A 17,410-nucleotide genomic window follows, 5' to 3' on the forward strand; every position below is an offset into this window, starting at 1 on the left:
TGATTAGGGGGCTCTGGCTCATTCAGGCCAGGGGAAGGGAGGGGTACAGAATTCGGGGCAAGCCTGCGGCAGCAGAGGCCAGCGTGACATTGCAACAGCCTGAGGCGCGCCGTGCATTTTCCCAGGGAAGTTGTCCCTGTATCACGGAACCCTGGCAGTGGCGGGCTGCACAGGCTCCCGGGAGGGGAGGTGTGGAGAGTGACCTGTGCTTGCACACAGGCTTCTTGGTGGCTGCAGCAGCAGCCTTAGGGTCTCATGCACGTCTCTGGGGTCCGCGCTTTTAGCCGCGGCTCGCTCCCATCTCTGGAGCTCCTTTAAGCAGCGCTCTTAATCCCCTCTCCTCACATACCAGGAAACAAAGAGGGAAGAAAAAGTCTCTTGCCTTTCAGCAGCTCCAGACTTTCTCCTGGACTCCCTCCTGGCTAGCTGTGGCACACTAGCTCCTTCAGGCTGTGTTCACACAGCCAACCCTAGTCTTCTCCCTGGGATCCGACCTCCGAAGCCCAAGCCTCAGCTCCCAGCCCCCGCCCGCCCCGGCAGGTGAGCAGACAAGCCTCTCAGGCTGGTGAGTGCTGGTCGGTACCGATCCTCTGTGCGGGAATCTCACCGCTTTGCCCTCTGCACCCCTGTGGCTGCGCTCTCCTCCGTGGTTCTGAAGCTTTCCCCCCAGCCACCTGCCGTCCGCCAGTGAAGGGGCTTCCTACTGTGTGGAAACTTTTCCCCCTTCACAGCTCCCTCCCACTGGTGCAGGTCCCTCCCTATTCTTTTGTTTCTGTTTTTTCTTTTTTCCTTTGCCCTACCCAGGTACATGGGGATTTTCCTGCCTTTTGGGAGGTCTGAGGTCTTCTGCCAACGTTCTGTAGGTGTTCTGTAGGGATTGTTCCACATGTAGATATATTTCTGATGTATTTGTGGGGAGGAAGGTGATCTCCACTTCTTACTCTTCCGCCATCTTGAAGGTCTCTGTCAAATTTGAGAATCTCTGATGAGGGTTATTAAATTGCATGCCTTGCTACTTTCATTGTTAGAATTTAAAAGATGAATTATTTCTTTCTTTGTTTTTTTGTTTTTGTTTTTGTTTTTTGCAGTACGCGGGCCTCTCACTGTTGTAGCCTCTCCCGTTGCGGAGCACAGGCTCCGACACGCAGGCTCAGCAGCCATGGCTCACAGGCCTAGCCGCTCTGCGGCATGTGGGATCTTCCCAGACCAGGGCACGAACCCGTGTCCCCTGCATCGGCAGGCGAACTCTCAACCACTGCGCCACCATGGAAGCCCGATGAATTATTTCTTAATGTCTCCTCTCTCAATGTTTTAATCATTATTTGCAACAATGAAATATTGTCTTGTTGTTTGGAAATTTGTCCTTCAAGGAGACAATAGAAATTCTCAATGAGGTGAAATTAGATGAAATGTATGGTATTTTTTTAACACATATATAATGTAAAGTAATTAGAGTGTAGCTTTAAATGTCAGATTGCTTAATAATAACCAGATTTGTAAACCACCAGGCACCTCACTGTGTAAATGCAGATGATAACTCCAACTATGTCAAAGGACTGTTAAAGATAAGTGAGATAGTACATTTTAAAATTTTTTAATTGAGGTACACTTGACATTGCATTAGTCTTAGGATTGTAGCATAATGATTTGATATATGTATATTTTGCAAAATGATTACCACAATGATTTTAGTTAACATCTATCACCACACACAGTTACAATTTTTTTTCTTATGATGAGAACTTTCAAGATCTACTCTCTCTTAGGAACTTTCAAATATACAATACAGTATTGTTAACTATAGTCACCATGATGATAGCATAACTAAGGCACTTGGAGCATGCTTAGCATATGGTAGAACTCAACTGATATTAACAATTAGCCATGACCATTGTTTCTATCCATTTGACTAATATTGAAGGAGAGCTTAAATTTAGAATTGAGGTCAGCATTTCTTCTGAGGTTAATTATTTTAGAAATAACAATGAAAGCCCAAGAAGAAATTTAATTTAATTTTTGTATTTTTTCCTTATACACCAATTTGGGAAATATCTTTTATTCATTAGGTAGTTAGGCTGAACCTTGGGCCTTATCATTGTTCTTCAGTTTGTTGGTTGCATATGTTGGAGATGGCAGAACATAGAGTGGGAACAGTATTCAAGAGAGAAGGAGTAGCAACCATAAAGGTTTGACAGTCTTATTAGAATATAAACATAAGAATCTGTACTATAACTTTAGGTTACTCACTGGTTGCACTGTTTATTCTAACTCTAGAAAAAGGAGTAGAGACCGAAATGCTTACCATAGACCATGTTCAATAACTTGGGGTTGTTTTTAAGGCTAAAATTTGTTTCTAAATTCTGAACATTCACTTTTACTCCAATTTAAAGTCCTAGGGTTAGTGCAGATAAGTGACTTTCTGTTTTTAAGTCAGCTCCAGTTTGCTGAGGATAATGATTTGTGACACGAACCTGAAGAAGCTGCTATAATTGACATAGTCCAAAGTAGCAATCTGATTACAGTACTCTCAATTGCAGTATTCTTTTAAACTAATTCTGTCTTGAACTTGAGGAATGATGTCATGGTGTCTCACTATGTACATCTTCCATGTACATGAATTAAAAGCAGAATCCACTGAAATTTTACATGTAAAAATCTAAATGGATAATTTGGATGGGTTTCATGTTCAGATAATCCATAACCAATTGGGGAAAAGGGGATATTGGGGTTGTATTAGGATGGAATTGGGCCATAGCTCTGGGACTATCTGAATTCTTCCTTCACATAGTTCCCATAGAGGAAAAAGCAAGTTCAAGTACCTGTTATGATTTACTGTGCTTTGCTCAACCCAGAGGGATTTTGGCGGCACCTATGGATCATTCCTTTCCTTAGGCTATGTTAGCCTCAGTAACAGAATGTAAGTCAGTTAAAATACCTATAATTTCAGTCTGAGCTCAAACTGAAAGACTTGTTCTTACACAATTTATGCAAGGGACTCCCAATCCAGAGTACACTCATCAGTGGAAAGCGGAAGGGAGCTCAGAACTGAGTGAGGGAGTAGTGATTGGGTCACCAGCCCAGATTTTTCTTACTTGGTATACCTTTCTCGAGGTGCTACCTTCAGCTTAATCAGCTGGATTGGAGAAGAGAGCATCACCCTAAGAGAAAGGACCATGGAGAACAAGAGTTGCTCTGGTGTCCAGCACCGTCAGTGCTCTGAAGGGTAGGAGGCCAGCCAACCACATGCTTCTTGACCTCCATCTTCAAAACAAGGCTAATAAAACATTCTTAACTCAGAAGTCCTTAAAGATAGACTGGAGGTGACATGAATGTGGGAAGGAAGGGGCTGAAAGAAGCTGTGAGCTTCCCTTTAGCCAACAAATTTAACCCATCTTATTAAATGAGTGCTTCTGACTTAACAATGCACCCAACTAGGATCATAGAATAAGTTCAACATGATTGGAACAAGGAAAATACCTTCTTACCTGTGGCAGCTGGAAATAATTAAAACATTCAGAATCCATTGCCCTAGATGATACTATCTATACCTTAGAATTTTATTTTTATCTTTTATACCTTAGAATTTAATTTTATTAATAATTGCAAAGTCTAAATATCATTTTTTACTCTCCAAATATCTATTGGTTATGTTTGTATTGAACCCATAAAAGTATCCCACAGATGCCTCAAAATCAGCTTTTCCAGAATTGATCTCATGATGTCAATCTCCTAAACTAACTATGTATATTTTCTACCATCAATCCAGTTTTCTAAGCAGCCAACTTTGTGGTCTTTTGAGACCCCACATCTCTCTCACTTTCCCAATTTATTTGATTACTATGTTCTGTCATTCCACCTCTCAGATATCTTCAATCTCCGCCCCTTCCTCTCTTTATGTTCAAACATTCATTTTCTTTCATGAATGCTATCCTCTCCTAAATACTGCTTTCTTCAAAACCATCCTCAAAAATGCTACCTGATTGTAGGATGTCATGTCTTTATGATAGAAATTATTCAATGATTTTCTTAGTGTTATGAGGGAAAGATAGGTGAATTAACACTATTGAGCACTTACCATATTTTAGATACTATGCTTGAAATTGGAAATAGTGTTTTATTTAATTGTCACAACAGTCATGTGAATGGGCATAATAATCCCAGTTTTGCAGGCGAGGAAACTGAGTTTTAGAGAATTAAAGTAACTTGCCTAACTTGTAAGTGGAAGTGCAAAGATTTGAGCCTAAGTTTGGTTGACTGTTTTCTCCTCTGATACTCTACATTTGTGTTCACATGTTCTCTTATGATACTGGCTTTTTGTATCTGCCATTCCCTTTGTTTTCAGGATCCCCCACTCATTCCTCAGCTCCATTTTCTTTCTACTTGATCTGCAAACCTTCCTTTAAAACAAACATCCTCTTTAAATTTTCCTTGACTTCCCCAGATTTCTACAGAACCTTGTGCATTCTTTCATTATGGCAGATAGAATACTTTACTGTAATCATTTCTGTGTTTCATGTGCAGTAACTGCTTTCCCAATAGCCCGTGACCTTCCTAAGCATAGGGTCTGTTTCTTAGCTGAGAACACCTACAACATTGTACAGTGTCTGACACAAAGCTGGCACGATAAACACGTGGCTGGACCAGTACATAACTGGATGAATAAATGCTGAGTAAAGAAAAGCAATCACAGTCATGCACGAGAGTATACCAATTCTGCTGAATGTTAACATGAACAAATATTTATATTTTGTCTCCCTCCCACTCGGATGTAAGCTTCAGACTGACAAGGATTTTTATAGGTTTGGCTCACTGCTGTGTCCTTTGCACCTGCAACTGTGCCAGATTCATATAAATCATTCAGTAATTGGGTATTGAATAAATTAATTTCACCATATTTCTAATTCCCAGCTCATCTAAAAGGAGGGTATTTTCTCCAAAGTCTATGTTATCCCTTTAAGTCACTTCCTTCACTAAAATTTTTCAGCATCAAATATGTGCCCAGCACCATGCTAAATCCTAGATGTAAAAAGATCAATAATCTTTAAGGAACTTACATTTTAATAAGTGATTACTGACAGTGTCAAGACAGTTATTTTTTTGAGATACACTGATGACTGAAATAAATTGTTTTCTGGTATCATATTTAGGTTCACCAAATTCCTTCCAAACTTTCTTGATTAAACTGTGTTTCTCCTCAGGGGTTATTAATATGGTGGAGCAATAATTAGCCAGCATAAAGGAGGAAGGGGCAATTACAGTGTGACAATATATGACCTACAACCTCTGTCATTTTTGGATTCACAGCAATTTCTGAAAACCTGATGTCTTGAAAAAAATCTTCAAGGGATTTTTCTGTTAAATATGAAATATTTGCATTTCTGTTTCCTGGAAGATAACCACTATCATAGTGCCCTGTTAATATATCTTAAAAATTGTTTAAATAAATAATTCATTAAAAAATCAATATTTTTCTTTGATCTCTGTATGTACCAGTCCTCTGCTATAACTTCCAAAGAGTATAGCCAAGGTGCCATTTTTAGCTTCAAGGCATTTTATCTTAAACACTATTTCCATAAGTTAGGAAAACAATGAAATGTTTTGTGTTAAATGTAAGCTACAATTAGCAAGATATTTTAAATAATTTTAAAGAAAACCAGTAATTTTTCAGAAAAGGACTAGCTTTAAGAAAAAAAGAACAGTCCTTCCTACATTCCTCCCTCCCTCTCCCTTTCTTTCTTTCTTTCTTTTCTTTTCTTTCTTTCTTTCTCTCTCTCTCTTTTTTTATTCTTTCCTTCCCCTCCCTCCCTTCCTCACTTTCTCCCTTCCTTCCCTCCTCCCTATCAACTTTATTCATTGTGAGTTCTAGTACATGGAGTAGATATTTGGACTCCATTATAACAGTGGTGAGTTTTGGATTTCAGAGAACGCTTAGATGTTATAGCATCTTGGTCTTGATTTTTCAGACTCTGTGAATGATAAGCTTTTAAGAATATAGTGTAAGGATCTCAATCCCAGTGTAGTTTCTGATTTAACTGGTAGTATGGGTTGTATATAAACCTACACTTGAGCACTTATTTTTTTAAATCTTATTTAGTAATCAGAACCAATGAATTGTAAACTACTTCTGGGCAAGAGACCTGGTTCTTGGCAGGAGCTCAAAGATTGTTGGTTGAATGCTGGATTAGTATTAAAATTAAATCCATGTTTCCAGGTCCTTTAAACAAAATAGCACATGTTCAGAGTGCCAACTTATTTAGAAAGTATGGGCCTCAAACGTTTTTTGTTTACTGGTCTAGTCCCTTCCTTAACAGACATATCCAGAATAAAAAGGTTGTAACTTGTATTCTCAACTATAAAGCTGACAGTGATGGCAGTTAATATGTATTAGCCTAACCTGTGAAAGTCCCAAATTGCTGGCAGTATTGTAGCCTTTACAATGAAAATCAATGAGTTAAATTGGCTACAACAAATAAGGTGACAAAGGGTAATGATGAATGGCATAAAAAAAGAGGGAGAAACAGGCAATTTAGGAACCAATAAAGTCATTGCAGTTAGTTCAGCACAGCAAGTTGATAAGACACAGTAGATACTTAATTATATGTTTTATAGTGATAGCCAAGGATTTTATTGTTCTCTCTTGTGGAGTTAAAAGGAGGGTTTCTTGTTGAGTATTTTACTTGGTTGAAAAATCAGGATCGCATTTAAATGGGAATTATATAGGAAGCCATTTGCCAGGAGCATTTAGGAGACCAAGCTGGGATATTAAAGCACCTCCAGGAATAAGTTTTTTTTTCTTTTTTCCTGATCATGTTTTTCTTTTATTGTTCTCTGGACCAGGTTGTGAGATATTTAGGAATTCATGCAAGTAAATAAGTGCAAAATAGTTTAGGAATTTTTCTGTTTTCCTTTGTTGCTTGTTGAGTAAAAAAGGTTTCCACGCTGTACTTTGGAAAATTTAACTTATATAAGCAATATCATAATATATAAGGGACATTTACATTCACTTTTTTAAAAACATCTTTATTGGAGTATAATTGCTTTACAATGGTGTGTTAGTTTCTGCTTTATAACAAAGTGAATCAGTTATACATATACATATATTCCCATATCTACTCCCTCTTGCGTCTCCCTCCCATCCTCCCTATGCCAGCCCTCTAGGTGGTCACAAAGCACAGAACTGATCTCCCCGTGCGATGCAGCTGCTTCCCACTAGCTATCTATTTTACATTTGGTAGTGTATATATGTCCATGTGACTCTCTCACTTCGTCCCAGCTTACACTTCCCCCTCCCTGTATCCTCAAGTCCATTCCCTACATCTGTATCTTTATTCCTGTCCTGCCCCTAGGTTCTTCAGAACCTTTTTTTTTTAAGATTCCATATAAATGTGTCAGCATACGGTATTTGTTTTTCTCTTTCTGACTTACCTCACTCTGTATGACAGACTCTATGGCCATCCACCTCACTAAAAATAACTCAATTTCATTTCTTTTTATGGCTGAGTAATATTCCATTGTATATATGTGTCACATCTTCTTATCCATTCATCTGTTGATGGACACTTAGGTTGCTTCCATGTCCCGGCTATTGTAAACAGAGCTGCAATGAACATTGTGGTACGTGACTCTTTTTGAATTATAGTTTTCTCAGGGTATATGCCCAGTAGTGGGATTGCTGGGTTGTATGATAATTCTGTTTTTAGTTTTTTAAGGGACCTCCATACTGTTCTGCATAGTGGCTGTATCAATTTACATTCCCACCAACAGGGCAAGAGGGTTCCCTTCTCTCCACACCCTCTCCAGCATTTATTGTTTCTAGATTTTTTGATGGCCATTCTAACTGGAGTGAGGTGATACCTCATTGTAGTTTTGATTTCCATTTCTCTTATGATTAGTGATGTTGAGCATTCTTTCATGTGTTTTTTGACAATCTGTATATCTTCTTTGGAGAAATGTCTATTTAGGTCTTCTGCACATTTTTGGATTGGGTTGTGTGTTTTTTTGATATTGAACTGCATGAGCTGCTTGTAAATTCTGGAGATTAATCCTTTGTCAGTTGCTTCATTTGCAAATATTTTTTCCCATTCTGAGGGTTGTCCTTTCAACTTGTTTATGGTTTCCTTTGCTGTGTAAAAGCTTTGAAGTTTCATTAGGTCCCATTTGTTTATTTTTGTTTTTATTTCCATTTCTCTAGGAGGTGGGTCAAAGGGGATCTTGCTGTGATTTATGTCATAGAGTGTTCTGCCTATGTTTTCCTCTAAGAGTTTGATAGTGTCTGGACCTACATTTAGGTCTTTAATCCATTTTGAGTTTGTTTTTTATATGGTGTTAGGGAGTGTTCTAATTTCATTCTTTCACATGTAGCTGTCTGGTTTTCCCAGCACCACTTATTGAAGAGGCTTTCTTTTCTCCATTGTATATTCTTGCCTCGTTTATCAAAGATAAGGTGACCATATGTGCCTGGGTTTATCTCTGGGCTTTCTATCCTGTTCCATTGATCTATATTTCTGTTTTTGTGCCAGTACCATACTGTCTTGATTACTGGAGCTTTGTAGTATAGTCTGAAGTCAGGGAGCCTGATTCCTCCAGCTCCGTTTTTCGTTCTCAAGATTGCTTTGGCTATTCGGGGTCTTTTATGTTTCCATACAAATTGTAAAAATTTTTGATCTAATTCTGTGAAGAATGCCATTTATAGTTTGATAGGGATTGCATTGAATCTGTAGATTGCTTTGGGTAGTAGAGTCATTTTTCACAATGTTGATTCTTCCAATCCAAGAACATGGTATATTTCTCCATCTATTTGTATCATCTTTAATTTCTTTCATAGATATTTTATTCTTTTTGTTGCAATGGTAAATGGAAGTGTTTTCACTTTCAGATTTTTCATCATTAGTGTATAGGAATGCCAGAGATTTCTGTGCATTAATTTTGTATCCTGCAACTTTACCAATTTCATTGATTAGCTCGAGTAGTTTTCTGGTAGCATCTGTAGGATTCTTTATGTATAGTATCATGTCATCTGCAAACAGCAACAGCTTTACTTCTTCTTTTCCGATTTGGATTCCTTTTATTTCCCTTTCTTCTCTGATTGCTATGGCTAAAACTTCCAAACCTATGTGGAATAAGAGTGGTGAGAGTGGGGAACCTTGTCTTGTTCCTGATCTTAGTGGAAATGCTTTCAGGTTTTCACCATTGAGGACAATGCTGGCCATGGGTTTGTCATATATGGCCTTTACTATGTTGAGGAAAGTTCCCTCTATGCCTACTTTCTGCATGGATTTTATCATAAATGGGTGTTGAATTTTGTCAAAAGCTTTCTCTGCATCTATTGAGATGATCATATGGTTTTTCTCCTTCAATTTGTTAATATGGTGTATCACGTTGATTGATTTGCGTATATTGAAGAATCCTTGCATTCCTGGAATAAACCCCACTTGATCATGGTGTATGATCCTTTTAATGTGCTGTTGGATTCTGTTTGCTAGTATTTTGTTGAGGATTTTTGCATCTATGTTCATCAGTGATATTGGCCTGTAGTTTTCTTTCTTTGTGACATCCTTGTCTGGTTTTGGTATCAGGGTGATGGTGGCCTCTTAGAATGAGTTTGGGAGTGTTCCTCCCTCTGCTATATTTTGGAAGAGTTTGAGAAGGATAGGTGTTAGCTCTTCTCTAAATGTTTGATAGAATTCACCTGGTGGTCCTGGGCATTTTTTTGTTGGAAGATTTTTATTCACAGTTTCAATTTCAGTGCTTGTGATTGGTCTGTTCATATTTTCTATTTCTTCCTGATTCAGTCTTGGCAGGTTGTGCATTTCTAAGAATTTGTCCATTTCTTCTAGGTTGTCCATTTTATTGGCATAGAGTTGCTTGTAGTAATCTCTCATGATCTTTTGTATTTCTGCAGTGTCAGTTGTTACTTCTCCTTTTTCATTTCTAATTCTATTGATTTGAGTCTTCTCCCTTTTTTCCTTGATGAGTCTGGCTAATGGTTTATCTATTTTGTTTATCTTCTCAAAGAACCAGCTTTTAGTTTTATTGATCTTAGCTCTCATTTCCTTCATTTCTTTTTCATTTATTTCTGATCTGATTTTTATGATTTCTTTCCTTTTGCTAACTTTGGGGTTTTTTTGTTCTTCTTTCTCTAATAGCTTTAGGGGCAAGGTTAGGTTGTTTATTCGAGATGTTTCCTGTTTCTTAAGGTAGGATTGTATTGCTATAAACGTCTCTCTTAGAACTGCTTTTGCTGCGTCCCATGGGTTTGGGGTCGTTGTGTCTCCATTGTCATTTGTTTCTAGGTATTTTTTTATTTCCTCTTTGATTTCTTCATTGGTCACTTCGTTATTAAGTAGTGTATTGTTTAGCCTCGATGTGTTTGAGTGTTTTACAGATCTTTTCCTGTAATTGATATCTAGTTTCATAGCACTGTGGTCGGAAAAGATACTTGATACAATTTCAATTTTCTTAAATTTACTAAGGCTTGATTTGTGACCCAAGATATGATCTATCCTGGTGAATGTTCCATGAGCACTAGAGAAAAATGTGTATTGTGTTGTTTTTGGATGGAATGTCCTATAAATATCAATTAAGTCCATCTTGTTTAATATATCATTTAAAACATGTGTTTCCTTATTTATTTTCATTTTGGATGATCTCTCCATTGGTGAAAGTGGGGTGTTAAAGTCCCCTACTATGAATGTGTTACTGTCTATTTCCCCTTTTATGGCTGTTAGTATTTGCCTTATGTACTGAGGTGCCCCTATGTTGGGTGCATAAATATTTACAATTGTTATATCTTCTTCTTGGATCGATCCCTTGATCATTATGTAATGTCCTTCTTTGTCTCTTCTAATAGTCTTTATTTTGGAGTCTATTTTGTCTGATATGAGAATTGCTACTCCAGCTTTTTTTTGGTTTCCATTTGCATGGAATATCTTTTTCCATCCCCTTACTTTCAGTCTGTATGTGTCTCTAGGTCTGAAGTGGGTCTCCTGTAGACAGCATATATATGGGTCTTATTTTTGTATCCATTCAGCCAATCTGTGTCTTTTGGTGGAAGCATTTAGTCCATTTACATTTAAGGTAATTATCAATATGTATGTTCCTATTCCCATTTTCTTAATTGTTTTGAGTTTGTTATTGTAGGTCTTTTCCTTCTCTTGTGTTTCTTGCCTAGAGAAGTTCCTTTAGCATTTGTTGTAAAGCTGGTTTGGTGGTGCTGAACTCTCTCAGCTTTTGCTTGTCTGTAAAGGTTTTAATTTCTCCATCAAATCTGAATGAGATCCTTGTTGAGTAGAGTAACCTTGGTTGCAGGTTTTTCTCCTTCATCACTTTAAATATGTCCTGCCAGTCCCTTCTGGCTTGCAGAGTTTCTGCTGAAAGATCAGCTATTAACCTTATGGGGATTCCCTTGTGTGTTATTTGTTGTTTTTCCCTTGCTGCTTTTAATATGTTTTCTTTGTATTTAATTGTTGATAGTTTGATTAATATGTGTCTTGGCATATTTCTCCTTGGATTTATCCTGTATGGGACTCTCTGTGCTTCCTGGACTTGATTAACTATTTCCTTTCCTATATTAGGGAAGTTTTCAACTATAGTCTCTTCAAATATTTTCTCAGTCCCTTTCTTTTTCTCTTCTTCTTCTGGAACCCCTATAATTCGAATGCTCGTGCGTTTAATGTTGTCCCAGAGGTCTCTGAGACTGTCCTCAGTTTTTTTCATTCTTCTTTCTTTATTTTGCTCTGCAGTAGTTATTTCCACTATTTTATCTTCCAGGTCACTTATCCGTTCTTCTGCCTCAGTTATTCTGCTATTGATCTCATGTAGAAGATTTTAAATGTCATTTACTGTGTTGTTCATCGTTGTTTGTTTCATCTTTAGTTCTTCTAGGTCCTTGTTAAATGTTTCTTGCATTTGTCCATTATATTTCCAAGATTTTGGATCATCTTTACTATCATTATTCTGAATTCTTTTTCAGGTAGACTGTCTGTTTCCTCTTCATTTGTTAGGTCTGGTGCATTTTTATCTTGCTCCTTCATCTGCTGTGTGATTTCTGTCTTCTCATCTTGCTTATCTTACTGTGTTTGGGGTCTCCTTTTTGCAGGCTGCATGTTCGTAGTTCCCGTTGTTTTTGATATCTGTCCCCAGTGGCTAAGGTTGGTTCAGTGGGTTGCGTAGGCTTCCTGGTGGAGGGGACTAGTGCCTGTGTTCTTGTGGATGAGGCTGGATCTTGTCACTCTAGTGGGCAGGTCCACGTCTGGTGGTGTGTTTTGGGGTGTCTGTGGACTTATGATTTTAGGCAGCCTCTCTGCTAATGGGTGGGGTTGTGTTCCTGTCTTGCTAATGGTTTGGCATAGGGTGTCCAGCACTGTAGCTTGCTGGTCGTTGAGTGAAGTTGGGTGCTGGTGTTTAGATGGAGATCTCTGGGAGATTTTCACTATTTGATATTATGTGGAGCTGGGAGGTCCTTGTGGACCAGTGTCCTGAAGTTGGCTCTCCCACCTCAGAGGCACAGCACTGACTCCTGGCTGCAGCACCAAGAGCCTTTCATCCACACTGCTCAGAATAAAAGGGAGAAAAAGTAGAGAGAAAGAATTAGTAGAAGTAGGAAGAAAGAAAGAAAGAGAGAGAGAAAGGAGCGAAGGAAGGAAGGAAGAAAGAATGAATGAAGGAAAGAAGGAAAGAAGGGAGGGAGGGAGGAAGGAATGAGGGAAAGAAGGAAGAAAGAAAGAAAGAAGATACAGTAAAATAAAATAAAGTATAATAAAGTTATTAAATTAAAAAATAATTATTTAGAAAGAAAAAAAGGGACGGATAGAACCTTAGGACAAATGATGGAAGCAAAGCTATACAGACAAAATCTTACACAGGAGCATACACATACACCCTCACAGAGAGAAGTAAAGGGGAAAAAAATCATAAATCTTGCTCTTAAAGTCCACCTCCTCAATTTGGGATGATTCGTTGTCTAAAGGAGGGAAGGAAGGAAGGAAGGAAGGAAAGAAAGAAAGAAAGAAAGAAAGAAGGTAAAGTATAATAAAGTTATTAGAATTAAAATTAATTATTAAGAAAAAATTTTTTAAAAAAACAGACAGAACCCTAGGACAAATGGTGGAAGCAAAGCTATACAGACAAAATCTCACACAGAAGCATACAGACTCACAAAAAGAGGAAAAGGGGTAAAAATCATAAATCTGGCTCTCAAAGTCCACCTCCTCAATTTGGGATGATTCGTTGTCTATTCATGTATTCCACAGATGCAGCGTACATCAAGTTGATTGTGGAGCTTTAATCCGCTGTTTCTGAGTCTGCTGGGAGAGATTTCCTTTTCTCTTCTTTGTTCTCACAGCTCACAGGGGCTCAGCTTTGGATTTGGCCCCGCCTCTGCGTGTAGGTCACTGGAGGTCGTCTGTTTTTTGCTCAGACAGGACGGGGTTAAAGGAGCAGCTGCTTCGGGGGCTCTGGCTCACCCAGGCCGGGCGGGCCTGCGGCGGCAGAGGCCGGCGTGACGTTGCACCAGCCTGAGGCCCGCCGTGCATTCTCCCGGGGAAGTTGTCCCTGGATCCCGGGAACCTGGCAGTGGCGGGCTGCACAGGCTCCTCGGAAGAGGGGTGTGGATAGTGACCTGTGCTCGCACACAGGCCCCTTGGGGGCGGCAGCAGCAGCCTTAGCGTCTCCCGCGCGTCTCTGGGGTGCGCGCTTTTAGCCACGGCTCGCGCCCGTCTCTGGGGTCCGCGTTTTTAGCCGCTCGCGCACGTCTCTGGAGTTCCTTTAAGCAGCGCTCTTAAACCCCTCTCCTCGCGCACCAGGAAATAGAGAGGGAAGAGAAAGTCTCTTGCCTCTTCGGCAGCTCCAGACCTTTTCCCGGACTCCCTCCCGGCTAGCCGTGGTGCACTAACCCTTTCAGGCTGTGTTCACACAGCCAACCCCAGTCCTCTCCCTGCGCTCCGACCAAAGCCCGAGCCTCAGATCGCAGCCCCGCCCGCCACGGCGGGTGAGCAGACAAGCCTCTCGGGCTGGTGAGTGCTGGTCGGCACCGATCGTCTGTGCAGGAATCTCCCCGCTTTGCCCTCCGCACCCCTGTTGCTGTGCTCTCCTCCGCAGCTCCGAAGCTCCCCCCTGCGGCTCCGAACCTCCCCCCTCCGCCTCCCGCAGTCTCCGCCCACGAAGGGGCTTCCTAGCGTGTTGAAACCTTTCCTCCTTCACGGCTCCCTCCCACTGGTGCAAGTGCCGTCTGTATTCTTTTGTCTCTGTTTTTTCTTTTGCCCTACCCAGGTACATGGGGAGTTTCTTGCCTTTTGGGAGGTCTGAGGTTTTCTGCCAGCATTCAGTAGGTGTTCTGTAGGAGTTGTTCCACGTGTAGATGTATTTCTGGTGTATCTGTGGGGAGGAAGCTGATCTCCGCGTCTTATTTTTCCGCCATCTTCCCCTCCACCCCCTGGATCATCTTTACTATCATTATTCTGAATTCTTTTTCAGGTAGACTGCCTATTTCATCTTCATTTGTTAGGTCTGGTCGGTTTTTATCTTGCTCCTTCATCTGCTGTGTGTTTTTCTGTCTTCTCATTTTGCTTATCTTACTGTGTTTAGGGTCTCCTTCTTGCAGGCTGCAGGTTCGTAGTTCCCGTTTTTTTTGATATCTGTCCCCAGTGGCTAAGGTTGGTTCAGTGGGTTGTGTAGGCTTCCTGGTGGAGGGGACTAGTGCCTGTGTTCTGGTGGGTGAGGCTGGATCTTGTCTTTCTGGGGGGCAGGTCCACGTCTGGTGGTGTGTTTTGGGGTGTCTGTGGACTTATGATTTTAGGCAGCCTCTCTGCTAATGGGTGGGGTTGTGTTCCTGTCTTGCTAGTGGTTTGGCATAGGGTGTCCAGCACTGTAGCTTGCTGGTCGTTGAGTTAAGCTGGGTGCTGGTGTTGAGATGGAGATCTCTGGGAGATTTTCACCGTTTGATATTATGTGGAGCTGGGATGTCTCTTGTGGACCAGTGTCCTGAAGTTGGCTCTCCCACCTCAGAGGCACAGCACTGACTCCTGGCTGCAGCACCAAGAGCCTTTCATCCACATGGATCAGAATAAAAGGGAGAAAAAGTAGAAAGAAAGAATTAGTAGAAGTAGAAAGAAAGAAAGGAAGAAAGAAAGAAGGAAAGAAAGAAGGGAGGGAGGGAGGAAGGAAGGAAGGAGGGAAGGAAGGAATAAAAGAAAGAAAGAAGATAAAGTAAAAATAAGATAAATATAATAAAGTTATTAAAATAAAAAATATAAAGAAAAAAATTAAAAAACAAAAACAAAAACAGACGGATAGAACCCTAGGACAAATGGTGGAAGCAAAGCTATAGAGACAAAATCTCACACAGAAGCATACACATACACACTTACAAAAAGAGGAAAAGGGGAAAAAATCATTAATCTTGCTCCCAAAGTCCACTGCCTCAATTTGGGGATGATTTGTTGTCTATTCAGGTATTCCACAGATGCAGGTACATCAAGTTGATTGTGGAGCTTTAATCCGCTGCTTCTGAGGCTGCTGGGTGAGATTTCCCCTTCTCTTCTTTGTTCTCACAGCCCCCAGGGGCTCAGCTTTGGATGTGGCCCCGCCTCTGCGTGTAGGGCGGGCGTCTGTTCTTTGCTCAGGCAGGACAGGGTTAAAGGAGCAGCTGCTTCGGGGACTCTGGCTCACTCAGGCCGGGGGGTGGGGTGGGGGGGGAGGGGAGGAGGGGGGAGGGAGGGGCACGTAGTGCGGGGCGGGTCTGCGGCGGCAGAGGCCGGCATGACATTGCACCAGCGTGAGGCGACGTGCGTGCGTTCTCCCGGGGAAGTTCTTCCTGGATCCCGGGACCCTGGCAGTGTCGGGCTGCACAGGCTCCCCGGAAGGAGGTTGTGCATAGTGACCTGTGCTCGCACACAGGCTTCTTGGTGGCGGCAGCAGCAGTCTTAGCGTCTCATGAACGTCTCTGGAGTCCGCGCTTTTAGCCACGGCTCGCGTCCGTCTCTGGAGCTCCTTTAAGCAGCGCTCTTAATCCCCTCTCCTTGCGCACCAGGAAACAAAGAGGGAAGAAAAAGTCTCTTGTCTCTTCGGCAGCTCCAAACCGTTTCCCGGACTCCCTCCCGGCTAGTCGTGGCACACTAGCCCCTTCAGGCTGTGTTCACGCTGCCAGCCCCAGTCCTCTCCCTGCGCTCCGACTGAAGCCTAAGCCTCAGCTCCCAGCCCTGCCCACCCTGGCAGGTGAGCAGACAAGCCTCTCGCGCTGGTGAGTGCTGGTCCGCACCGACCGTCTGTGTGGGAATCTCCCCGCTTTGCCTTTCGCACCCCTGTTGCTGTGCTCTCCTCCGCGGCTCCGAAGCTTTCCCACTCCGACCCCCGCAGTCTCCGCTCTCGAAGGGGCTTTCTAGTGTGTGGAAACATTTCCTCCTTCACAGCTCCCTCCCACTGGTGCAGGTCCCGTCCCTATCCTTTTGTGTCTGTTTATTCTTTTTTCTTTTGCCCTACTCAGGTACGTGGGGGAGTTTCTTGCCTTTGGGGAGGTCTGAGGTCTTCTGCCAGCGTTCAGTAGATGTTTTGTAGGAGTTGTTCCACGTGTAGATGTATTTCTGGTGTATCTGTGGGGAGGAAGGTGATCTCCGCGTCTTACTCTTCCGCCATCTTCTCAGAACTTTTAATATTCTCGTGGTCATTGTTTATGTGGGTTCAAGCACTTCTTATTTTAAGATGAAATCTTTTTATCTTGTGTACTGAAAGGGGACAGTGTTCCACGGAAAATGCTTTGGGAAACAATATTATTGAGTAATAAATGAGCATGGGATATTTTGGGTCCTAGAATAGTTTGAAGTTTACAAGTTCTTTTTATGAGGTTCTTGGTGAGAAGGGAATTGGAAATTAAAATTAAGAGACTGAAATCTACAATTTTTGAAGTTTGTTAGTAGAACTTAAAGTAATTATATAGAAAGCTGAATCTCTCTCTCTCATTCCACAGTTTGAATTCAGGAATTTTCAACTTGTCCTTTGGTTGTCTTCATGAAATCCGGAAGCTACCTTCCCTTCTGAATGCTGGTGTCTGGGATGGGTGGACTCTCCATAATGATCGTGTAAGCATTCTGAAGCCAGCATGAGGAAATCAGGTAAAAATGGCAGCCATTTCATAGTGTTACTTTAAAAGACTTATTCCTGTCTGAATATGAAGTATAAACTTTCAGAAGATGTCTTTGGTTTCCCAGTGACAAGTAATAATCGGTTTCCAGTGTGCGCCTGTCCTTTTTAACCCCTTCCACTTCAGACCATGCTAGAAACTTCCTGTTTTCTCTACTTTGCCAGATTTACTTTGCATGTTACCTTTCTCCTTTCTCTGCCTCCATTTTTTCTGTGGCTTCATGGCAGGGTGTACACAGCCCTGATATACTGTAAAAAACCCACGTCTCCTCCAAGC

The sequence above is a fragment of the Phocoena sinus genome, chromosome 14 (assembly GCF_008692025.1).
Source record: "Phocoena sinus isolate mPhoSin1 chromosome 14, mPhoSin1.pri, whole genome shotgun sequence".
In the NCBI taxonomy this organism is placed as follows: Eukaryota; Metazoa; Chordata; class Mammalia; order Artiodactyla; family Phocoenidae; genus Phocoena; species Phocoena sinus.